General features: G+C 42.2%; 2 long non-coding RNA genes across 42 annotated transcripts in view; one reads left to right on the top strand and one right to left on the bottom strand.

The window, feature by feature from the left end:
• Positions 1 to 25,776, bottom strand: part of LOC135412665 (uncharacterized) — a 105,909-nt gene that overhangs the window by 12,282 nt on the left and 67,851 nt on the right. For 9 of the 12 annotated variants that reach the window (XR_010429871.1, XR_010429870.1, XR_010429874.1 and 6 more), the window contains 2 exons: positions 16,093 to 16,329; positions 7,239 to 7,347 (listed from right to left, as the gene is read on the bottom strand). This is a non-coding gene — a long non-coding RNA (uncharacterized LOC135412665). Of the gene's footprint in view, positions 1 to 2,079; positions 3,558 to 7,238; positions 7,348 to 16,092; positions 16,330 to 25,776 lie in introns of those variants that run through there. The other 3 variants (XR_010429875.1, XR_010429878.1, XR_010429881.1) reach the window with 3 other exon arrangements.
• LOC135412662 (uncharacterized) overlaps positions 1 to 25,776 on the top strand; it is a 63,866-nt gene that overhangs the window by 18,296 nt on the left and 19,794 nt on the right. For 23 of the 30 annotated variants that reach the window (XR_010429863.1, XR_010429857.1, XR_010429855.1 and 20 more), the window contains 7 exons: positions 7,061 to 7,154; positions 9,297 to 9,429; positions 11,443 to 11,661; positions 15,065 to 15,159; positions 20,815 to 20,934; positions 21,344 to 21,496; positions 23,094 to 25,494. This is a non-coding gene — a long non-coding RNA (uncharacterized LOC135412662). Of the gene's footprint in view, positions 1 to 5,962; positions 6,063 to 6,862; positions 6,949 to 7,060; positions 7,155 to 9,296; positions 9,430 to 11,442; positions 11,662 to 15,064; positions 15,160 to 20,728; positions 20,935 to 21,343; positions 21,497 to 23,093; positions 25,724 to 25,776 lie in introns of all 30 variants that reach the window. The other 7 variants (XR_010429851.1, XR_010429865.1, XR_010429860.1 and 4 more) reach the window with 7 other exon arrangements.

Here is a 25,776-nt window from a genome sequence, read left to right as displayed (position 1 = left end):
TCTCAGTGGCCAGTGGACAGGAAAAGTAAGGAAAATCCCACACAATGAATGCCATAAGGAATTGTTTCTCATCTGCTCATATTTGCACAAAAATAAATATAGGGAATTATGCCTTTAAAAGTTGAAGCCTTTGAATTGTGCTTAGCAGGCAGAAGTCAAGAAGTCACTTGCAACAGAACTGGGTTTGTTTTTTATCAGCACTTGCAATATCCTGAATCTCTGCTTGCTATTGCAAACAGTTTGGTGAGGGAGCAGCTGAGATGCCAGAGGACAATGTATCACTCCCTGAGGGGAACGTCTTGGACACTGTTAAGATGAAGGCAAGAACAGCACAGGGAAGTGTGATTTAGGCAGTGAATTAATTTCTTTATATTTCTCTCAGAGCAAGAAACAAACCTGAGAAAATATTTTTTTACATCTGATGCTAGAAGAAACCAAACTTTTTTTCGTCTCCTTATTGTGCTAAATGATAATTTGTGTTTTGTGAACATTCTAAATGAACAGTTACTGTTTCTAGAGGATTTTACTGATAATGTTTGAATTGAATTAATGCTCTTGGCTGAAATCATCCACTCCATTTTTTTTGTGAGTTTTGTTCAGGTGTATTAATTTCCAAAGACTGGCAGGCATCAGTTCTCTGTATTCAAAAGACTGAATTTTTGAAGGTTTTGAACTTTAGAAGCTACAGAACTTGCTGCTTAAAGGATTTAATCTTGGAGTTTTGTCAGGAGTCTGAAAAATTGTGCTTTATTTCTTGAGTTGTCTATAAGGGACATCAAATTCTCCCAACAAACACATATTTGTAAGGAGTTCTTGGGAATGAGAAGTATTTTATTTAATATAGAGTTTTCTTCACAAAATTATTTGAACCAGTTGCTTTCTCATTCTTACCCTTCCTTCATTTTCTTCGTCATGCTTATGGCATCACTGTTAGGACTCTTGGAGGGATGGTGGCTCTGACTTTTCAGGGAAGTTTTCTTTTGAAAACTTTCTTTTTGAAACTTTTCTTCTCCTGGTATTTCAGGAAGGACTATGGTACAGCTGCTGGGAGAAAGAGTGTCCATGCTTTCCCAAATATTGGCATAGAGATTTAACTGGGCAGAAGCCCCCAGAGTCTTGTGTGGGTGAGCACGTTGCTGGCTTGTGATCTGGTGTTAGCACAGGCAGGACTAACAAACTGCAGTACCTGCTGGGGTGTTTCCATCTCCTGTTAAAAGTAGGTTTATATAAAGTAATATTTCTCTGCACTGCCATCTAGTGAAGTTACCATGCTCTGTAAAGGCTTTGAGACTCTCAGCTGAGCATTCTAAGAGTGAACTGTATCTCAGGGGCAGTCAGGGCTTGGTGCACAAAACAGAGTCCAGTGCAGAGCAGCTGGTACTGTCCTGAGGGTAACAGCAAATATTACACAATAAGTGAGATACAGTAAATGTAATGATTGTGACAGAGAGAGCCAAAAGGGTTTACTCATGTTATCAGAGGAGCAGGAGTGACTGGCAAAGCACAGATTCAAAACACTGAGTTTTAAATAAAGCAAGGATCAAATCTCTGCAGCTGCTGGAATGGTCCAAGTTCAGGCTTTTTTGGTAGGAAGTACCCAGGTTTCCTGGGGTCTGTATCTTCAAGCCCACGGAGTGACGCCAACCAAAATCCTCACTGGAGTTCCTTGGCCTAGAACTTGAGTGACAGTTTTTAAAACAAGCTTTTGAGACTCTCAGTGATGCCCAGGTTGTGTTGGGAAACACCCACTGTGAGTGTGCTCTGACTGATGGGATTTGCTGCTCCAGTGCCGGGGTGGGCACCTAACGGGGTCCTGCTGTGAGCAACGTTCCACCTCTCCATTTCTGCTTAGCTCAATGAGATTGATTTTGTTTAAAGATCCTTGACTATTTTTGGAACACACAAGTAGGTCAACCCATCGTTTCCTGATAGTGGAAATAGCTAAAATAGGACACACAGCTCTGAAATCATTACTCTCTCCTCATGTATCATTTAGTGAGCAAAATCTCTCGTAATACTCTTGTGAAAGTCGTCTTAAAATCCAAAGCTGTTCCCAACCCAAGTTGAAAATGGACATAATATTAATATGATTTAGAAGAACTAAAAACTCAAGACAAGTGAAAACCAGATCCCAAATTTTGTGAGTTATCCCTCAGCCATAACTGAATTAAGCATTATCTTAAAACATAAATGAAAGACGAGTTTATATTTTAAGTTGGGGTTCACTTCTAAAGTTTTTGGTTCCGGGCAGGACCTGCACAGACATGTACATGCACAGACTTGCTGTATTTTCCAAAGCTGTGGAAAGGAAGTGAAGCAAATTGGTCATCTGGCAAATAAAAGACAAGTGCAGGGTGGAATAAGTTTCTGATTATTATTTATTTTGGAGTGAACCCTATTTTAAGGTCTTTCATTGAATTGTGTCATAAAGTGTAAATTACAGAACAAGATTTTTTAACTTTATTTGTTAAAGTGTTTGAGAAATCCATGAGCCTTTGAAAAATCTGGAGCTTGTAGTTCTGAATGAGTTTGCTATATTCAGAAATTGGAGCCATATTTAAAGAAAAGAAAAATCCTTTATTTTACTGAAGAAAGGCTAAATAGGATTGAGCTGTAGCCACTACCCCCCTGAGCCAAGCTGACTGACTGAGAGAGGAGCTGTTCTACCTGTCTCTTGAGGCAATGAATTACTGTCTTCTAAATAATCTCAGAATGCCAGGGCAGCCAGACAATGACCATGCTGGGAATTATAAGTAAGCAAACACTTTGGTTCATTGGCAACTGCACTGCTGATTTTTTTTTTCCATTTAATTTCCAGCCAAATTGCATTTAAGCTTCTTTGTTCAAGGAGTTCCCTTCCCGAGTTAGACACAGTTAGGTTTGAACACTTAATTGCTTGTTGCCACAATACTTACAATTCATTTTTATTGGAAAAATGCAGTCCTGAGTGGAAAACTTCAACCAGTGCAGTTTGTTTATTTGCAGTTTCCTCCAAAGTGTTGCAAGGGGGGGGTGGCATAGGGAGAATCTGGTTCCTAAGCAGCCCTGTTATAAACAAGCAGCTAAAAAAGTACATTAGGGACTTAGAGCTGTTAAATGCATTATTGTTCTTAATTCTGAGCTGTAAAAATGTTCTGTTGAAAGGATGAATCCAGCTGATCAGGTATGTGCATACAGAGCTATGCAGAACTGCTGCAGTTGGGTTTGATAAAACAAAAGTTTCTCATTCTGTCAGTAACTTGAATACTGTCCTATTTCCACACAGGAAAAAAAGGTAATAAAAAATGAGACATCAAAAGTAATGAGACATCCAGAGTAACCTTTAAATAGTTTTCCAGTGAAAAATATATGGATTTTACTTCTAGCTCAGGCTAACATGTAGTATCTGCAGAAATGGCTTGTTTTCAGTCAAACCTCTCTAATCAGGTGTCAGAACAGGGTTTTGTTGTTTGGTTGTTGACTTTGCTTTTCTTGGAAGTCATCCTGGCTGTTATATCCTCTCTTTCCGCTCTCCAGCCAGGTAGGAATTGTATTCCACCTTGTACACAGGGTTTGCACTACATGTAAAAATAGTGCACCTTAAAAAAACATTGGGAGAAGGGAGAAAGATGTAAGTTAGACACTGCAGGTCATCCTGTCACGTAAGAACAGGGTCAGGCCCAACATCCACCTCACTCCAATCCCTGAATCCTAAAACCACCAGGAGGGAATACCTTAGGAATAAGAATTCCCAAGCAAATAGTGATAAAAGTAAAGGCTCCCAGGGAAACTTATTTGCAGCCCACCTGTCTTAGACTCTCCTGGTGGACATCACTGAACAGTAATGTCGTAACAATCACTTCATATGGGTCGAGAAGAGCAGAGCTCGTCAGCAATTTATTACTGTCCAAGTTTATTTACAGTTCTGTTTTTCTTTCCATTTACTGAAAGAGTGAAAGGATTAAGTGAAATATTTTTACAAAACAAATGAGTGTTTTTTCCGGGAGGAAGGCAGAGAGATACTGCTAATAAGGACAGATTCCTTTGATGTCAGGCCTCATGCTGCATAAACTTGGTGGACCCATCATTTGTCCTTGTCATCTCGTAGGGTCTTTTGGCTCAAGGCCAAACAATTGATATAGTGGAGAGCTTCCAGCTAAAACAACAGCCTCTGCATCTTTATCTTCCCATCCATCAGATGGCTGGTGGAAGATAGGGCTAATTTGTCACTCTACCCACTTGGAAAAGTTTGATAAATGGTTTAATTAGACCTTTTTCTTTGTGTTTTGTTTTTTTTTTTTTAAGAAGTCACATTTCTTGAGAACTAGAGGTTGGGAAAACAATGGCTAACGATTGAATTAGAAAAGGAAAATATTTTTTCTTCAGTAAAGATGAGAGCAAACACAACCATTACACAAGTGGGAAGAGTACAGTTGGTGGGAAGGAGTTTGAAGGGAAAAAAACCAAACCACCCTAACACACAAATACTCTGTGAGCTGTGCAGTTGCCCAAAGATAGTGCCTACTCCACTCCAAGCCAGAACTTGGCTTCAAATCTCATCCTTCAGTTTTGGGACAGAAGGAGGCTGGTCCAAGGCCACGTGCAAATCTTCTCCTCATGGGTCAAGGACTCAGCAAGTCCAGATCCCAGTTTTGAATGTTCCTGCTCAGGACATGCTAAAGGTAAACATGAATTTGCATTTTCTTATTTTCTCGAGGTAGTTTCGTTGCTTATGAACCTACATGGGTTAAAACCATTGGTTTTGATGTTTTTCAAACTTTCAACCAGAAAAAAGGGAGGAAGAAACCCAGTAAAGTTCTGGTCTCAACCATTGTTTCACCCACCATGTTTGGACAATTATCCTCCCATTTTGCATGCATAATTGTGGCATGTATTCCCACTTGTGGTGGATGTGTCTGTGACAGCTGCAAATCTCAAGTTAGATATGTCCAGGCTTTGTATTTCTAATCATCTTTTTATGTAACTGTTTCATTTGGGTCACCAAGGGAGTATATTTCTCCTTTCTCTGGTCTGACATAAATTAACAAAGCAAAAGACAAACTGCATCCTCCTTTTTTTTGATAAACTGTCCAGAAATTGGATGTAATTCAGAAATAATTTAAAAACTCTTTAACCTCTAGGCAGAAACCTATAATAGTGAGGGAAAGACAAATATTTTTCAATTAAAAAGATTTAGAATCCCTTTCTCTGTAGAACACTAATCTGAAATGACACTGAGGGGTAATAGGCCTGGTATTAGTGCTTCCCCAAGGAAATGTCTTATCTTTTGCACTAAATTAACTGTATCTTTCTCACACATCCTAAAGCTGTCAGTTTGGGCATTCTGTGTAAGGAAGCTTCTGATTTAAAGTTTCTGAGAAGAAAGGCAAAACAAATGTGTTTAAACAAGAATGACCTTTCATGCCCCAGTCTCCACAGCCCGTTCTGAAGAGGATATACATTAACATTAAATCATTAGCACTCCTGGAAAATCCACAGGGCCAGGCTGTGGGAGAAGCCCCTGTGTGGGTCAGATCCTGGAGGCGAGATGTGGAACTGCAGCACATGCCAGGAGAAAGTGCTGATGGATTGGGATAACACTGAGGCCTGGCAAGGGCATCCAGCACAGCTACAACCAGAATTGATCCCTCCTGACTCCTTGGTGGCCTGAGACCAAATAATCACAATGCAAATGCCACGTTGGAAGGGACACCTTTAATAAAACAGGGGAAAATGGTGTAACAAGGCACCTCCTGCTTCCATGAGCAGTGTAATGGGGATGGTGGAGCTGTCCATGCACACAGTCTGGGCCCAAGGCAGGAGCTGCCCACGTCCCATGTGAAGTGAAGATAAATTGTACCTGCAGCTTTAGCTCTTCACTAGGAAACCTGATTTATCTAATTGCAGAATCTAAAAGTTCAGCAATGTTACCACACACTGAGACGTGAAAAGTGCATTTACAGGGTTATTTTTTGCATTGGAGGGAAAAGAAATGAAGCATTTTCTTCTGTATAAAGAAATGTCTTGGACACGAGGAAAAAAGGATTATTTCGATCCCTGTGTTACTGATTTGCTATTTTAAAGTAAGTGAATATATCCAATATGTTTGACTATATTTTAAAAGTAAGAACTGTCAGAAATAAAACTCGCTAAGTCTAGAGTAATTCTTTTTGATTTAGAGCCAGTTGTGGATATTAATATTTTAAATGAATTCAATATGTTTTGAATTGCTTTGCCACTTGGTTTACTTGGAAACTAAAACCATTTGTAACAAAACAGCTCAACTGCTTCTAAGTCAAACCAGTGTGTGAGAGCATGTGAAACTAACGCTTCAGACCATCAAAAAAGAAACTTTTGGGTTATATAAATGACAATGATTAGAAACCAGACCTAGAACTCTACAGGTACTTGGAAAAGAAAAATAATTCTCCACATTTTCACCTTATGATTTGCAATAAGGTGCCTTTTTTTCCCCCAGTCTTTTTTACTACACATAGAATAGGCTCAGGTACTTTTTTACAGGCACATGTAATACTAATAATGTGCATTTTAATATTTAGTACCATTTGCAAAATGAAGCCTGCTTTCAGTTTTGTTTATTCATACAGTGACACACCTTTAGAAGAACCTGTTACGTGTGAGTAGAGGTGAACAGCTCCTAACCCGTGACAACCCCTGTACAGAAATCATGTCTAGCAGTCACTCCTAAGACATGAAATGAAGCAGGCTTTCAATACTTCACCCTACAGTAGAGTGAGTTTAATTCAAACCAAACTCTTCAAGTGTTTTATTTAGACCCTGAGCTGAAATGAACTCTGTAAAATGCTTGCAAAATAGACTTTTCAACACAGGTTTTCAAAATGATGCCTTCATTTTTATGCAGTGGCAAAGGTTGCACTGAACAGAGGGCAAACAGCAGCAAAGGACCTGATTTACTGAAGAGTAAAAAGCTGCCCAAATGGATCCCAGGTGGAGTTCAGTCCTGAGCAAAGACTTCAGGATTCGGTCATGGTGCTGACCACCATTGTGTCCACTACATATTATTAAGAATTAAATTAACTACATTTTCTTTTCAATACAGATTCCAGTTGCTCCTGGAGTCACAGAAAAGGGAAGAGGAAACACCGTGATGAGGGGATATAAACCCACGTGCAGGGACATGAAGCAGAGGACCTGTATGTACTGAAAGTGGTTTATATATGTGTGCTCTGATCTTTAAATGTAACCCTAATGCTTAGCACGAGTTAGTAATTGCTTACCAGAACCAGACTGGCCTTTCAGTGTAGCATCAAACTCGAGGCAATGAGGGCAGCATGAAAAACAGCTTCGAAGTTGTCAGTGCCTTGGACTCCTTTGCCTTTTCTTTGCCTGTAGAACCAGAAATGAATGTATTATCCTTTCAAACTGCTTTGATAAATCTCATTCCCTTTAGGATTAAACATTCCTGAACATTTTTATGTCTCACTGAGCTCTTTCAAACAAACATAAATTAATTCTCTAGCTCAACACTTATTCCCATATAAGACCTAATTCCCCTTGTCTCGAGTGTTATCCTCGGCATGGTCATTTGTGCAGAGTGACCATTCTTACTCTTGCACCTGCTCTGACATGGCTTATCTGAAGCCATTCTCCATTATTCCTCTTTGCTTTTCTGACAGCCCACTCTGTCAAACCTATATATTTACACAAGGAGCACCCCAGTAAACAGTTCATGTGCAATATTCAGTATTTGTGTAGTAGCTGAGAGGAGGGAAGCTGCTGACAAAGTGCATGAAGGTGATACAGACTTGATAGAAGGTGAGGTTTTTGTCCCAGCAAATCTTTGTAAAGAAATCAGTGCTCAGGAAGAAGGAAGGAATGATCCATCCCAGCTCAGACAGAGCCTGAAGCACGTGTATATTCATTCAATAATTCCTCTTTTCACGTGTAATCTTAAGTTATATGTCTTAGTGATGTAGCAGTCCTTGAATGAGTGAGATGGCACACCAGATGACATGACAAAAATATCAAGTGAACAAGAAGGAAAGCAAAATTTGTGCTTCAGGGTATGACTATTTCAGAACTAATGGGACTCAAAAAAAGTACCTGCTTTCTCCTCCTTGTGTGTGCTGTGTCATATAAACAGACTATAAATTCTTCTATGATAAAGTGCACTTCTGAAGTGCTGAGGTGCAACAGAGAAAACCAATCTGCATTAAGATACAACTGATTTGTCTCTTACACTTGACCTGCTGTTTGGCTGCTGAAGAGCCATCCTGTAATCGGACATGTCAAATTACCCCCTCATTTCCTTCAGCCAAGGGAAGCTGCTAAAGGAGGGCTCTGCCATACTCAGTTTAATTGAGATGATCATCCAAATGCACAGATGTTTGTTCCACTCTCCTCCAGTGAAGGAAGTGGGACTCTATGGCTGTGACATTTCCAGGACTCTGGACAGGGCAGGATCCATGCAGAAGTGCTCTCCCTTGCACTGCTGTATTGCTGCACTGTTGGAATTAACTCAGCTCTGGTAAGGAGGCAAAAACTGAGGGAAAATGTTGTCAAGTAGCCTGCAAAATATTTTTTCTCCAAGTGGCTTGATTTTGTGACTCATGTGTGAAGTTTACATTGTCTGCTGTTCTATTCCAATTGATATGTACATTTCTAACTCGCGTGTTGTATTTTTGCGTATTATGGATCTAATTAAATCTGGAAGCAGATAACTAATTCCAAATGAAGTTAGACAGAGGTGACCTATAATGTTAAACTTCAGTGTTTTCATATATTAGTTTCCTATTAGATTTCATATACTAATTTTAGAATTTAACAGTGCCAGTGACTTTATACTTAAGAGTTACACCCTGCCATTGGTGCATTTTAGCTAGTTATAAATTCAGTCAAATTCCTATTCCATCTTTTACCAGCTCAATGCATTATACAGTAAAACTGACCTCCTAAACCTTCCCAGGTAAAACAACCGAACAAAGGCTGCTGAAAGCTCTAAATATCTAAAATGGTTTAACTGTCCTTTAAGAAACTTCTTTCCAGTGCCTACATACATCTGCCCCCATTATAACTGTATTTTGGGGGGAGAAAAAACCCCACCATTTGGGAGCTGTATTTCCTCAGGTAACATTGTTAAAACACATAAAATTCCTCTTGTTTAGGCCAATGTAAGCTTGTGAAATCTGGAGGCTACTATGAAACATTTATAAAAATGCAATCCTGCAAAGGCCTTTGCGTGGTGAATGCCAGAAGTACCACCGTGTGCAGGACATATTTTTAATATTGATAAAAATGGAAAAAAACCCATAAGCTCAGCCAAATCTGTGTTCCAGGCTTGGACTGTGACCACTGACAACCTCTCAGCTACACGAGGAGTTCAAGGAGTGCACCACAGTTTGTCAGTGGCTCCCGTGTACCTCTTGCTGCCCTCCTGTCTGAATGTCACCTTCCCAACTCTTCTGTGTGGTAAGGAGTGATGAACTGTCAGTTGAACAGGGAAAACTGAGTTTCAGATATACAAGCACTCCCCTGTTTCCTGTATTTCCTCATACAATGAAGATGTGATCCTGATTTCAGGACTAGTGATATCTCACACTGACACAGTGCCTTGAGAAAACAATAGGATAGGCTGACACAAGTACGATAACATATTAAATTGATATAGCCAGGATAAATACCTAGAAATGCCACCATGTACTAAAATAATGTATCAGCAATGAATGACTGCAATTCCTACCCCCTTGAATTTCAGGAAAGGACTTCCATTTTCCTCCAGGGCCTCTCTTTTAATAGGGGAGGGGAGGGCAGCTGAGATTGATAAATAGGCAAGCAAAGCCACAAGTCAAATGGTGCAGGCTCCAGTCTGGATCTGCTGTATGTGATTCCAACAGCCTGGAACAACCAACAGGAATTGCTGTTCCCAACAGTGGGGCATCTCCACAGTGCAGGGGCTGCTGTGCTCATTTATCAGGTTTTATGCTGAGAATCCAGGTTTTACAGCAATACAGGACAAAAGCTGAGTCTGCATATTGTCAAGTCCACATGGAGTTTGTTTGAGGATGCTGTGATCAAAATGGAGAGGTTTTGTAGTGAAGACACAATTAAATCATAACTATCTTTTTCACAAAATGAGCTTTTACTGCTGGAATTACCAGCTGGGCTCCAGTCACAGCATCACCAAGGAGCTCTTGGACTCTTCCTTAGCTCTCCACTGGTGCTTTGCTTCTATCTGGCCTAACAGGCAGAATAGAGTCTGGCCTGCAAAGTTATCATTAGAATGTCAATAGAAATATAATTACATTTTCTCCAGCAATGGAATTAGCACCACTAGGAAACAAAACCATTTTAGGTTTCTCCTGCTGTGTTTGTATGAGCTTGGGGTCTCTAACTGGCAACCAGGGAAATTTGGCCTTTGTGCTCAAATAATGTAATGCTATGCTTTCCAGCTCGAGATGAAATTACTGCTGGTGGGGTTTGTGCCGTAGGAAAAGAATTGCTGTTGCTAAATCTTCTGGTAGTTCAGGCCGCTTTGCCTCCCCACATGAAGAGAGTTATTTACATGGCTTTGCATACATAGTTATACAGCTACAGCTGTATACACTGTGTGTTGTTTTGGGATGTCTTTTTAGGAATGTTAGTGTGAAAGATGCTACCATGTGAATCATTGTAAGTGCAATTTCTGTGGAAAAGAATATGAGCCTTCTGGTGCCCATTCCCTGTCTCTGTGAGCACACTCATTTTCTAAGACTCTGGAGGTGTGTGAGGGAGCTCAGCAGTGAGCTCTGGGATGCTGCTCCCTACATCTCCTTACTGGGGACCCAGGGTGTGCTAAGGGTTTCCTGGCAGGCCATGTGCCCACATTTTTCCTGGTGAAGGCAAGGACTGGGGATAGCAAAGGAGGAGGGCTTGGGTAACCATAGACTTGTATTCTGTGTTTTAATGTACAAGTCAGTTAGGAAATAAATGAATCACTGGAGATTCCTGGACTGTTTCTTGCACATCAGGAGACTGGCTTTTCCCTCAGCATCCCAGAAAACACAGTATTAGCTCAGAGTGATGGTGAGGAGCTAATTCTGCCTATAATTGTACCTCCTGTACCAGTATTGCTGCATTCTCAAAAATGGTCCCAAATGAGATAAAATCACCAAACTGAAGCCAGTTCCTCTTACACATAGCCATGAGCCTTTTTCAAAGGAGTCTGAAATTACTCTGCATGATAGGTATTCCAGCTGCTCCTTCAGCCTTGTCCAACTGCGGTGATTTAGAGCAAAGCCTTCATGAAAGCAATGGGAAATTTGTGCTCAGTCTTGCCTGGCCAGCTGGATTCCAAGTGCAAACCAAGCCCTTGTGCTGCCCTTACTCAGGGATGACAGTACAATCAGGGTGGGGGTAGGTTGGCATTTTAGTTCAGACTAGAGTGCACTTCTGAAGCAAATTCCCTGATTTCTCCCAGTCACCATGCTTGTCTTGGCACCGCAGGTCAGAGCACAGGAGCCGGACTTTGGGATGAATCCAGCATGAGAAAGGTGCTCCACAAGGACAATTCCTGTGCTCCAGCCAGACCAGATTGGAAAACCCAACCAGGTGTGCAATAGGGATGTGGGGCCCCGACGACCAGCTGGAGATCTGCTCCTATTTGGCTTTCCCATTACTTTCCAATGTAGATGGAGCCATGTGACACCCAGAGTCCCTCAGCAGGTAAGACAGTATTAGTGCATTACAGACTGTTGTTTTTACTAAATAGTTTTAATTAGGCACTAGAAAACCTAAAATAATATGCTTATTTCAAATAATTTAAACTCAAGGCTTTCAACTTCTTTGCACAGTTCCTTATTTCCCTCCTCAGCCGAAGAAGCAACTCTGCTTTTGAGACTCTTGACTACCATATGCGTGCTAAAAAAAAAACAACAACCAAACCTCTCTTTTTTCCCTATGATTTACATGCCAAATGTGCTTATTTACTCCTAGGTAGAATGAATCTTGTCTTTAATTACTTTTATACCAATTACATGCTTTTAATCTATGGTTTAGTGATTTATCACTTACAGCTGCAGTGAGCAAAACATACATAGGCTGGGAAACACATCCCTTGTGTAGATGGTGCTGTAGGGCCTTTTTAAATCATGCCAACCCCTGTGAGTTACTAAGTAGTTTCTAGGCTTTGAACAAATGAGCACATTTTAGTCAAGGACATCATTGGCAACTCCTTATTAGGAGTATAAAAAGTGTAAAGCTCAGGAAAACTTGTTACAGAAAACTTAAGATCACACACTTTCAGGATTTTGTTCTAACATTCTGTATTGGTTTTAATCTTCCTCTTGTTTTTCTGCCATTGCTTTGAAATTGCAAGTGGGTAAAATTCCTTAAGTCAGGATAGGATGAATTAATTCACGAACTTTCTGGGTATGTGGATTTAAATTTTTTTGACTGATTTCTAGTATGTCAAAATCCTACACTTGTATTGCTCTCCCCTTCAGAACATGGGAAAATGACAGCATTAAAGAATTAGTCCCCAGAGCGTTATTAGCCACTTCCAACTGATGGGGTACAAAGAGGCTTGATGGCTTCTTCAATACACTGTGGTAAAGCTGGGAAAGGAATCCAGATGTCCTGGTCCCTCATCCTGTCCCTGAACCACAAACCACACGTCCTTGCCTTATTAGCGACAATCACAGCACATGCAAACAGACTATTTATATCGAAATATTTCATCTGTTCTCACTCATTATTCCCTAACTCACCAATGTAATTGTGCTGGCAAGGAGACAATCCCAGTGAGAGCAAACAGATTGTTAGGTTTTCTGCTGAGATACAAGCTGCAGAAGACCAACTCCCAAATAACTGAGATCAAAAGGACCGTGTTCCCATTGAAACATCCTTGGTCGTGCAGCAGTGGGACAGAAGGTTTCGTAACATCTTCCTCGGCCGACTCTGGCAGCTGCATTAAAAGCACTGATCAAGAAGGGTTAACTTGGAAAAGAGTATTAGCCCAGAATGAGTTTAGCCAAAAAGAAAAAAACACCCCAATAAAAAGGGGCTTTGGAAAGTTCTGGGTTTTGAGTATCATGGGATATTTAACACTCCTCCAAGTTTGCATAACAAGCAACTTTGGACAGAAAAATAAGACGACTGTGCAAAACAAATCCAAGATTCACATTTCATAAATATTGTTCCAAATTGCTTCAGTGATTACATCTTCTCTGATTAGCAAAAATCATGCTCAGTGTGGTGAAACACTTGCTTCCATGTATGGGGAATACCAAGGCACCTTGGGCAGGACACAAAAGTCATTGAGGATCCTGCTGCTGAAGTCAGCGACACCACATTTCACTCTATATAAGGCTGCCTCATCCCAGGACTGAAGTGGCAGCTGCAGTCTGCCTCCCAGATGCAGACATTGTAGATATATAATGTGCACGGTCCTTTTTATTTCCCAGTGACAGGCAGAAGCGTGGTGGTGTTTGTCAGCATGTACACATGCTGACACTGGTACACTGGTCCTTCTCCACAGGATACTGGAGTTTATCACCATAAAGCTTTAGGTTACTAATTCCAACCAGACTTAGAGCGAAGGCTGAGAGTACAACATTGATTCATAATGTTCAGGTTTCAAAAACCAATCTCCAGTTAACAGGAATATTTTGGCTGGAGTTTTCTGTCTGCTGACCATGCACTGCCAAATGTGGAGCACAACCAGTTGTATCTGAGAGCGCTGGAGGGAGAAGGCAGCTAAAGAGCTCTGTGTTTTCATCTATTACTAGGCCAGAAATACTCCCCTGTACATGTGCTCTTTTGTTCTCTCTTGTGCAGTGTTGGGTGACCTGGTACAGTCCCTGTACAATCGTGAAGCCCTCTGTTGTTTGACACCACGAGTGATATGGGCACCATAACCTCTGTGTGGCCCTGGAGCTGCACAGGAATGATTTCCTGCTCTCTGCAAAGGAAGATGCCTTCAGATTTTGTTAAATGATAACAAATAAGGAAAAGGAGGCCTCCCCCAGTTGTAGCAATCCTATCCCTCCCACTGGGCTTTCCTAGAGGTGGCAGAGTTGAAACTCCCAGGTTTTATTTTCAGAACATGATCATTTCTCATTTTGATATTTTAAAGTAAACAATTCCTGGTTCCCATGTATTATTCAAGGAGAGAGAAGTGGGTATCCAGTGCATAGATAATCAAACATCCAGCCTGCACCAGACAACCTTCTCAAATCACTTGAGAAACTTCCCTATTGCTGTTGTTATCATTCTCCATTCACTTCCTCCAATTATCCAACACTTCAAACATCGTATCCCATGTTTTCCCCACAGCTGTGGGGTGAAGCAAGCAGGAGCTGTGTTCCTTCCAGCTCCCCTGAACAGTGCTTGCCTACAGGAGAAGAGAGGGAGCTGCACAGATGTTGCTGGTATCACATTAATACAGAAACAACCTGTTGAATGTAGATTTGTTTTCAAACCTTTCAGTGAGAAAATATCGGTTTCAGAGAGAGGAATTAATGATTTTAACCTGCCTATCATGTTCTTTCATTGCCAGCACATAAAATCATTATTGGTGTTTCAAGCTGCAAGTAGTAATGTTGAGGATATTTTCATTACTGCCAAAACATTTACATGAAACTGCTATTCAGATCAAATTATCTTGGAACTGCAAAGCGTGCGTGGATTCCAAATTATCCAACTTGGAGTGGTTGCTGCATATTGAAATTACACAGCACAAACCAGCAAAACTATTGCTTCAGATTCACAGGAATGGCAAAAAAATAGCTCTTAAAAGAATTCTTGTCCTTAAATGCAGTACTGCTACAGACACAGGTTTTGGCTGTATTTAAACCAGTATTTCACTACCAGAAAAACAGAGCTTTGCACTCTTTGAGCCTGCTTGGTCCTGACTCTTGTTTCCACAGCCCTTTAAACATGAGCAGCACTGCCCAAAGAGAACAGTGGCACGGAAGTGATGCATTAGGAAACTGAAGCACAGAAGGTGAAGAGCTGGGACTGTTTGGGGAATGACAAACTGAAAGCGTGAATTCCAAAAATGCAGTGAACTGCCAGAGGTGCTCAGTGCTGGGAGGATCCTATTAACTATCTCACATTTATCTTTCAGCAACACACCAGTTATGGAAAAGACTCCAAAACATCACCAAAAAGAGGACTGGGCAATACTGTGAATTTCAAGTCTTTGATGAACCATCATTCCAGGTATTTTGATGTGTTTTCCTTTGCATAATGTTCTAAATACCATTACTGTGCTGCTTTTCAATAAGGATTCTGTGCTGCAATGAAAGAATCATATGGCCACGGTAAAGATGTCCCTAAGAAAACTGTGCTTTCCTGGAAAAACCACAAAGGTAATTTTCCAAGAATCACAGGAAGGATTGTCTAATTTAGCAACACAGGTAAGGAAGGGATCATTTCTCTTTAGCAGAGAGGGGATGGACAGATGAAAACACTATATGCAGGAAAAACTAAAAACTTCTAACAGCCGTCAGAAAAGAGTTTACAAAGGAAAGTGAGGGCTGTAGGAGAAATTCCTCACACCTGTGAGGAATATTGAGTGTGGCACTGGAGCAGGGTCCTTTGCCCTTTTGGTCCCTGATAAGGGGAGATTAACATCTAAAATTTGTGTGCTTTTCCTGTGCAAGTTTGTAGTTGATTTGTTCCCATTCCTTCAGTGAAATATCCCGAAAAGCAACAAAAAAAGCAATAGGGTAAGACAGGTCCCCCAGATGTGGTGAGGAGTGTTCAATGGGTGTTTGTCTGCAACAGGAAATAACTGCCTGTGTGCTCTTGCACCGGGCTGTGTTTTATCGTGGCATCAAATCACAGTGATTTCGGCATTAACTTGATACACAGATATTCTCTGCTGCTGGGTGTCCTGGGTGTAAGTCACAGATAAGGCATCCTGTCTGGAACAATCTGGTATGCTTCTCTGGGAAAGGGAAAAGGAATTAAAGGAAGGACCATACTGGGAGGAAAGAAATGCTAGTGATCTCTTCAGGGGCTGTGCTTTTCCCAGTTCTTTAATGTGCATGCAGTGACAGCTCCACAAAGTAGAATATACAGAAGAAAATGCACAGTGCCCACATTCCAATTCATAGTCACCCTCTGTGTTTTCCATGGTATTTTCATTACCTGGTGAGATGTCCGTGTCCCCAAACCCAGGTACAGAATAGTACAGGGTGCAAAGCCAGAGCTCTGAGAATGCCTGAGCTGGTGAAGGAGAGACAGCCACGTCACCCCTCACTGTCTGCAGGACTGCTGACGTGGTAGGTCTGGCAATGGTCTTGATGGCACCTGGGAGAACAGGGGGACATGGCTTCCCACATCATCATCTTTGTTACAAGCTCTTGAGGCTTCTTTGTCCTCCACCTTAAAGACAAAGAATTCTGAATTAGTGGCTTTGATTCAGGAGGGCATTTCAACACCTAATTTAAAGCATCAGATGAGCTCCAGTGAGTACAGGAAGTGTGGGGGCAGTCAGAATCACACAAGCACATATGTAAATATTTCCCTGGATGAGGCTTCAAGTTGCATTTGGGAAAATGGGCAGTTAGAGAAAAAGAAGAATTTCTTTTCTTTTTTTTCCCCAGCAGCATTTAACTTCATTTTTCTTAAAGTAGGGATGTGTGAAAAGCTGCACTGTTGCAGATAAAAGTATATAAAACGTGGTAGATTGAAGATTTGGATATTGATTTCTCAGGAGACCTTTTCCAGTCTAGACTCTATTGACATATCCTGCCAATTTGTTTGTCTGGTCTCCCTGTGAACATAACATTTGATACTGCAGGCAAGGTAAAGATCTTTGATAAGCTTGCTGCTTCCTGTGTTCACAATGCACTTTTGAAACACAGCTTAGAGCTCCTCTGCATCACCCCCATCTTGCATGTTTTCACCATGTGCTTTCATGCTTTTCATTTGTGTACCCCGTGCCTTCATCCCGTGGTGGACCATTCCCAACTTTCAAATCTCCCATGGAGAGAAGGCAACACCCCCTCATCAGGTTTACCCTCTGCATGGTGGACACACACTGCTGAAGTGGTAGCAGTTGATTGTGATCTTGCTTGTTACCTGTCTTCACCCTTTGGTAGCTATTTGTGCCAGTGCCAACAAACTGGAGACTTGGATAGGGACTGAACATAAGAAATTAAAGGCATTTCCACCAGAAAGATTCCAGAAACTAAGCGGATCTTCAGGGGGTGATGCTGACTCACTAATGGCACTTCTTGCAGTGCCTTTATTGCTTTCTAGTTAAGCACACAATGAGTCTCTATAATTAAGCCACAGCCATAATATGGGACAAAAGGCACATATGGCTTTTTTTCTGGTTTTAATTTTCTTCCTTGTAGTTATTACTGGGCCCACTCTAGTGGCAACAAGTAGACATGAAGAACAGTTGTACCATTTTGTGGCCAAATTTGGCCATTTCAGATGAATCTGTAAAATTCATGCTAGTTTCTGAAATACCATCTTTATTGCAAGTTACATAAAGCACATTTTTTTCTAAATGCCTTTGTTAGTCCAGATATTTTGGTTTGGAAAAAAAAAAAAAGGGAAGAATATTTGAAATTCAAATTAAAAAATGACCTGACAGTAAATATATGTGTGTTGAAATTTAGGGAGACCAGGTCAGTCATCCACAAGGCAAGCCATCTCTGTTTGGAAAAGTGTCTTTATGCCCTCCCCTGCATGGAATGAATGGAGTTCAAAGTCATGTAACCCAGTTGTGGCAAACAATCATCAGACTAAATATCCAGACCTACTCAGGTTAACTTCCTGTGAAGAGCCTGTTATCAAAACAAAACCCTAAAACACTAAAGAAATCTGTTCTTTTAGGAATATTTGTTTCTGTACCTTGATACTGTGATCTCCCCAAGTGGCAGAAATGTTCCCATTTTCTTTAGCAGTGTGGCTTGCTAGGAATAACCTGCATGTATCCTTATGTGTATCTGGCATTAGCAAGTGCTTCACACCCTGAAGTTCCCCCGGGAAGCTTGCTTCCCCTGGCTCATAGCAAGCTTCCAGGAAAATCAGTTTGTGCTACAGATGTAGAGGAGTCTTTGTCGAAAGGAAATTCCTCCCAAACCACGGATAATCATTATCCGTTCTGAATGACCTAATTATCTTCTGCTTTTTTTTATTGTGTGGAAAAAGGAACAAGGAGTTTTCTCGCCCAGTCCCTCAGAAGTGGCCGAAACGCTCCGTGTCTAACGGAGATCACGGAATGGCCGCTGTCCCATTGTCCAGTGTGGGTGCCTGGGCTCCTAAGCCAGACATTAAAGAGAACAGAACCAATTAGCCCCTGCTCACAATGGCAAAACCAGCTGATGTTCCCTTCATTTGAAACAATGGGAGGACCTGCACAGGCTGTGTAACTCCTTCCAGAGTGGGACCGTGAGAAAGTGAAGCCCGTAAATGGCCTTTCAGTGGATGAACTCCTGAGCAGTCTTTCATACTGTGAACTCATCACTCAGCTGTCTGGGGGTGGTTTTCTTTAGAAAATCCCAGTTCAAATGCAACATGCCAGTTTTCAGTGATAAACCCTTCTGCTGAATGATATTCTGTCTCAGCACTGTGTTTACCCCAGTATGGATTTATTCAGCAACATCTTTTCCCTCCAGCCCTCTTTTACATTCCTTACCATGCTTGTTCCTCTTCCTAATAATCATGGAATAGCAACAACCACTGATGAGAGTGTGGCAAGAACTGAATGTTGCTCCTAACAATGGCAGTGAGGCTTCATTTAAGATTTGGATGCTGAGAGAATTCAAGCAAAGAAGCTGATGAGATCAGAAATTCAGCCCTTCCATATGAATTCAGTAACTTACTTCCTTTTGACTACTTTCTCCTCCACCTATTTGGAATCTTGCCACCACATCTAATCCCTGGATATCCAGAACCCAGCTCCTGGTAGCAACAAGGCTGAGTTCGAAAAATGACTGCTCTTCAGAGCTGCTGTACAGCACTGTGTCCCTTCCCACCTGGAATGTCTTCCAAGCATCTTCAGGCAACAGTTCATCCCTTGCAGGTGTGAAGTTCTTTGAAACAACAAGGCCTTTGCTAATGGCAAGGCACACGTGCCATGAACTTTGGGAAAACAATCCACAGTAAACAGGACCATCTACTTCATTCACTACCTCTGGCAAGAGTCTGTTGCCTTGGTTGCCAGCTGATGCTGTGAATTTCCTGTAGGCAAACATTCCTTATGAGCATCATTTCTCCTTCCCCAGCTGCTGCATTTCCCTGCAGTTCAGCTCAGTCTGGACACCACAGCTCCAGAGGTCTGACTCCTGCCTGGGCAGGCCTGTTGCCAGCCACCTGCAGCTCGATGGTCTGTTGCTTTCTGAATCTGCTTCCTAAAAATCAATCTGAACTCAAATTAATTATTTCATGACTAAGACTTACTAATTCCTTTGCAAGAACTAACAGTGAAGTCATCTCGGTACAGGATACTTGGAAGAATGGTAGGACTTTGTGGTCATTGAAATGTAACTATGAGGTCTCCCCAAAGTGCCACTGAAAGAATGAGGATACAAATACAAAGAAGGGCCATTTCCTTTATTATCCAAGAGATGGTACCAGAGAGCCCCTACCTCTGGATTATTTGTCTATCCAGTGGCCTGGGTGAAACAACTACTCAGATTCACTAGTTTTATGGTCATTCTTCTCTTGCTCACCAATAGATGGGAGCAGAGATTTCTCGACTCATGAGATTTTCAGACTACAGCACTTGCAGTTTTTTGAAGACTAAAAGGGGCAAAAAAAAAGAAAACCAAACAGTGACAATATAACTCATTCATGTGTCCACAGGGAGAAGGACATTGTTTTCTTTAGTGGCATACAAATGAGGGTTGTAATGGGACTCAAATGGAAACCAGGAGTCAGCACTCTTGAATTTTTTAACCTTGGGAATCTCTGGTTTGGTATCTAGCGCTGGTCAAAGGTATTTAATATGTTTACAACCCCTCATTGTTATTTCCCAGATATAAGTGTGTTTTGCTTGGATCCAAGCCTTTACGAAAGCAAATAAACATGTCCTAAACTTCCATTCATTTTTCTTACAAGATCAAAGAGGAAAAGCTGTCCAGAAGTAAAAAGCTAAGCCTCTAATGAGATGATCAGTGAATTGTTTCTCTCTTGTACTATAAGCATTTAAATTACAGTATTGCACTTAGGGCACTCTGCACTTCTGACTGGTGTAGCGGGATCCAGACAAATCACTTCAGAAATTAGCTTTCAGCATAGGTCCCTGGCCTCTGACCTTTCATCAGAGACAAGCCAAATGCTGGCTGTTAATTGTGCCTGACACTCCTCAAGGGGTGGATACACCATGAGGAGTTTCCTACCAACAAGAAGCAAAATCTTGGATGGCAGTGGAGCAGCTGCACAGGTACCAGCTGTATGACACTGCAGTGCCTCTCTGCACTGAGCCCAGTGGGGTCTGTCTGTAGTAGATGCTTACCTTGGAGGGGCAGGATGGTTCTGGCACAAAAGCTACAACTAAACCTGCACTGATTTGCAAAATCCCTCACAATCGACAAGATTCGTGAAGGTCCTGAGTCACTGACTCAGGGAGGTGCCAAAACCTTTTTATAATCCTGTGCTGTTAAACTAGAAAATGCTTTTTTTAAACCTATTTACTGATATGAGTTTGCATAGCTTGGGGTTTGTTTGTTAGGGGGAATTTTGGTTAATTCATAGTGGGAATATAAAGGATCTTGGCTTTGAACTGTGTTTCTCAGCTTTTTTAATGTCATTTGCTTTACTCCAGGGGATAGATCTCTCCAGCAGCCTTTCATGTCATGGCCTGAAGCAGGGGTCTGAAGTGATTTTTTTTTTTTCCTTCCCTTCTGGCAGTAACCCTGCCAGATACAGATACCACTGGTCTTAACTAGCACAGCCAGAGATGAAGTTGCCAAGAACTCTGGAAAAAAAAGGGAGGAAAACAAAGTCAGCCGACTGCATGCCAAGGAGGAGGTATTTTGGAAGTTAAAAACTCTGATTTGTAGTTTGGATGCATTTGGAATTTATCAAAGCCACGTCTTCATTCTAGTAATAAGCTCTACTAAAAACCAAAATCCTCTACATAAAACTGGCTTTTGACTTCCTAATTTAACAACAGCAGCCTTTCTGAAATTATAGTTTCTGTTACTGTCGAGTTAAAAATTAAAATTAAAACCTTATCCTGCAAGAGGGAGAAGTTTCACACCTTTTTATACCTTTCTATAATAAGATGGGGGAGGAGTTCCACAAAATTCCCCAGCAAAACATCAGATTAAGATACTGTGGTGATTCAAAATTTAAGTATGTAATGAAAGGGAATGCATCTTACCCAGCTTCAGCTGACTGGGACTCAAGAATTAACTATTTGTCCTACCCTGTCAAGGCAGAAAAACAGGTACCTCTGGAGCCCTCTCCACATGATGCTATGGAGGGAACTTTTACCCTGTGGAGAAACACCAGAGTTTTAATTCCCTATGGAGAAAGCCAAAAGAAGCAGCTTCGACTCAACGCCCAGCCTTTAGATGCCTAAACTGAGGTGAGTTGAGTCCTGTCCCTGCTTAAGTGGGACCAGTTTTTTTGGAGTAATAGTTTCTCTTGAAATTACATCAGTGGGAGTATTGGTCCTAAACTGGACAATCAGGCAAGGGAGTGAAGACAGCTGCCCGTGACGTGATGTAAAGCTCAGCTCGTGAGTATCGGCGCTGTGCCTGCACTCGCGTAAGGAAAAAGGATCCACTTAATCACATGTTCTTTTTTTCATATACAGAAACATGATCTATGAGACAGAGCTAATGCATGAAACTCAAACCCTTAGCACAAGTCTTTGGTTTTTCCTGGGCTACAATTTATTCAGCACTGTGGAGGAGTATGGCTCCTATTACACATCAAAAGTCTTTCGCAGGGAAACACTTGGCTCCAGATTATCACTGTGAAAGCCACACATTCCCGGCCCTCTGTGCCCTCTTTGATCCAGAGCAAGCAATGCCCAAAGGCAGTTGTGGCACTGGTGTGAGGAGGCTGCCCCACTCCTATGCAGGGCACCGGAGCAGGAGCTGCACAGGGGCCAGGCTGCCCCACTTGGCAGCACGTGCTTCCACTCCACTGCCACACAGGCATTCCTCCTGCTCTGCCGGCCAGCTGCAGCTCCAGGCCCAGCCTGGGATTTGTGGTGAGGGGATTTTGCTTTGACAGCCCAATGTCATTTTGTTTTTACATAATCAGCCCTTTTTGTTATAAGCTGTGGGCTTCAGATAACAGCGGCGAAAAACTATTTCAAGTAGGAGCAGCACCCTGGGTACAGAGTGAGACAGAAAACAGTCAGAAAAACCAAATATTTCTTATTTCTTGTAATCACCTGCCTTACAGCAGTCAAATGTTGACAAGTGTTTGCTGATAACTGGCTTGCAGGAAAGAAGTGAAAGAGAACAGCAAGAGAGGGGTTTTTTGCATTTCTGATAAACCTCTAGTTATGCCCTTCAATGACAGTTTTGCCAACAGCAAAAAAGTAAGACAAATTTTTGCAGTCTGAGGTGTCTGGAAGCAAACTCACACATGCCTTCCCTGTACTAGGCTTTTGTTTGGAGAACCTTTCCATCTGGACAAGTAACGGGAACAGGAAAGCATTTGAAGCTGGGAAAACTACCATCCTGCTGTCTATAAAGCACTGATAGGATTTTTATGTGGAGCCCTAAAGAGAATGACACGCAGTGCTTTTCTGCCAAATGCGAGAGCTCAGATGTTTGCAAGCAAAACAAAATAAGCTGAGGCATTGAAAGCCCTTCCTGAAATGTGCCTGCTGGCTGATGCCGTGGCCCGTCCCCCAGCACATGCATTGTGCAGGCTCTGCCTCATGTGGACCCCTGGGCACAGCAGCACCACTGCTGAGATCCTGCTCACGGCACCCCCTGCACAAAGGGGAAGGTAATTAGCAGAGAAATGACTATTGGTGCAGCTAGAAAGTAGACAAGTAATCCTTTGGGGTTTAGTTCATTGCCTCCTTGTTTTCAAACCAGCGCCTAATCTTCCCAGACCCCACTCCGTGGCTGCTCCTTTCTTCCTTTCTGTTCTCCTTCCCCCTTTTTGCAGGGACTATGGCTTATTCTGATTCACTCCGTTTCTTTCTTCCCCAACAGCCACAGGGCAGCCTGGCTGTTGCCAGGGATATGGTAAATGCATGTGACACCGGGCCACCACCAACAATCGAGCGAGTCACACTCATTCCTGGTGTAACGGCGCTGAAATCGGCACAGCCAGGCTGGGAGCTGCACAGCCCAGCTATGAACCTGGATAAAGAGTTTTCTTTAAGGAAAGTGCTCTTCAAAATAGCTTTTGGGGAGAAATAATGTGCAGGTTTTACTTGTAAAATGGCTGTTGGCAAAGGATTTGTTGCCAAACTCCAGTCAGAGCACTAGTGAGAGGTGGTAAACATGCCATTCTGACAAGGAATTAGCAGGCAACGTAGCACTGGGGAAAATATTACGACTTTCTTCTTCCCTGACCTGGAAGAGCCTGTTAGGAGATTAGGAATCTCCATCTCTCAAAGGTATAGCTGTTTTACCAAAATTTAATTAATGAAGAATAATATTTTGGGAACAAGAGAAAAACACCTCTGTAGGATGTGGAGTGTTAGGAATACATGGAAAGTTGCCTGTATAAACAGTTCAGCAACTCTGGGATAAATTATAGGAGCATTTGTATGCATGATTGCCCATCTGTGTAAAACAAGACGTGCAGCCACAGACAGGAATGATGTGCAAGGCAGACGTGGGGCTGATGTTAACTTGATCCAGAACAGAAGATCTGTCCCATCACATCTGAGTTTGACCCAAGGAAGTTTAGATAAATCTAAATAAGTAAATAAATAGAGGAAGAGGCCTCAGTGAGAGGAAACTCAAGGTATGCTATCCACGAATCTGTTTCTGGGTTTGGGGTTTATTTAGACTCAAGTCAGATTTTGGACTGTTATTTCTCCACTTGAAGGTTTTTTGGCAGTTGCAGGAGGGCCGAAGGCTCAGATCCAGTGTGTTCCTTCCAGCTGCAGGCCCAGCACAGGCCACGGGCACTGGCAGGGGTGTGGTGAGCTGGAGGGCTTCAAACCAGGGATGCTGTCAAGAACTCTGCCTTCCACAGCTCCCCTCTCAAGCACCAGCTGCAAAATGTCAACACCACCTTCCTCAGAGAACACAATTAATTAAACCAGGCTTAATTAATTAGTGTCAGTAAAGCAGATGTAGCAGTTATGGTGGAAGTAAACAAATGTACGTATTGTAAATTATCATCTTCTCTGCAAAGGATTTGGTCTGAAATCCCTGTGGCCATCTCACTCCTCCCCACAATGCTATTGGGGAGGCCTCTGGGAAACATGCAGAGATAAACTGCTAATTGATGAGGAACTAATATACTTCTATAGGTTTATATCTCAGAAAAACAATCAGCAAATAGATTTGTTTATTAACCCCTTTGGACTTGATGGTGAAATACAATCCTGATATTTAATTTCCATATCATGCAACATCATGTACCACAAATAGGTCAATTGTTTAAAGTCTTGGGAGTTTTATTTGAAATGTTTTACAGTTGAAAATCCAACTGAGGCTTTTGTATCATCTACCAGTGCTGTTCTTTGATAGAGCAGGAGAAAAAGTGTTTCATATACAGATAATAATCAACTGTGTATCTTGGTCTGAGTGTGTGCTCACTGGAGCAGATTTTGGCCTGATTTTGCCCTACTGAGAGTGAGGAAAAATGATGCTAAACTTGGGTTGGTTACACTGAATGTAGCCTGATGTGAGTAAGGGAGAGCATCATAACCCCACTGACCCAATATACACCTCCCCTGGGGCAAAAGGGACACCTTTTATAACATCAGTAGGTGCTGAGGCAATGACAGCATTCATCCCTGCATTGGAGGTTGAGATCAAGGGAAAGAAAAGGGGAAAAAAATTGGTGGGGTAATGAAACACCAGTAACTAGTGATTGTGAAGGTATTTGTTATATGTGTCTGTGCAGTTGGTGTTCTGTAAAGCTGAATGTGAGTGTGAAAAAGCAGACATGGAGCCACTCCAGTCTGGAGCCTTTAGAAGGAAAGTGAAGTAAATCTCTCGTGCCCTGTAGATATGAGGACAATGCAAACTCAATATAACGGGCACTGTAATAGTGAAGCACACTTGGAAAATGCAGATAGAGAAGGCATACTTTACTAGGGTACAGTCATCTCCCTAATTCATGCTGTAAAGAAGCCACGAAGGGGGAAAAATTCCCCCTTTCCTTGGTGATGACTCAATGGATTAATGTAGGCAGCAGCCTATGGCCAGGGTGCTGTGAGGGGTAAGTTGCAGTCAGAGGCCACTGCTCTTCCTGCCACTTAGCCTGTGTGATTCCCCTTCCCCCCCCCCGGGATACTGATATCAATTTGTGGAAACAGAAGTTTCCATGGCCCATGCCAAGGTCTCCCCTTTCTTTCTTCAGCTGACAGCAATTCCTGTGCACAGGACTGCCCAGTGCCGGGCTGTGTGTGCCGGACGCTGCTGCAGGGTACGGGCTGTGCCCACCGGGGACTGCAGGGGAGTGCAGGGCCCTGCCGGCACCTCTGTGGGCTTCCAGTGTGGTGTTTCCTGCTTTGGGCTTGGGGTGCTTCTCGTCCTTCCGTGTGTCCGTCTGTTCATCTGTCTGCCTGTGTGTCTGTCCGTCTGTCTATCCATGTGTCCGTCCGTCTGTCTGCCTGTGTGTCTGTCCGTCTGTCTATCCATGTGTCCGTCTGTCTGTCCTTGTGTCTATTCGTCCGTGTGTCTATCCGTCCATATGTCCGTGTGTCTG

The sequence above is a fragment of the Pseudopipra pipra genome, chromosome 4, assembly GCF_036250125.1.
Source record: "Pseudopipra pipra isolate bDixPip1 chromosome 4, bDixPip1.hap1, whole genome shotgun sequence".
NCBI lineage: Eukaryota > Metazoa > Chordata > Aves > Passeriformes > Pipridae > Pseudopipra > Pseudopipra pipra.
This window is presented reverse-complemented; position numbering and strand designations above follow the sequence as displayed.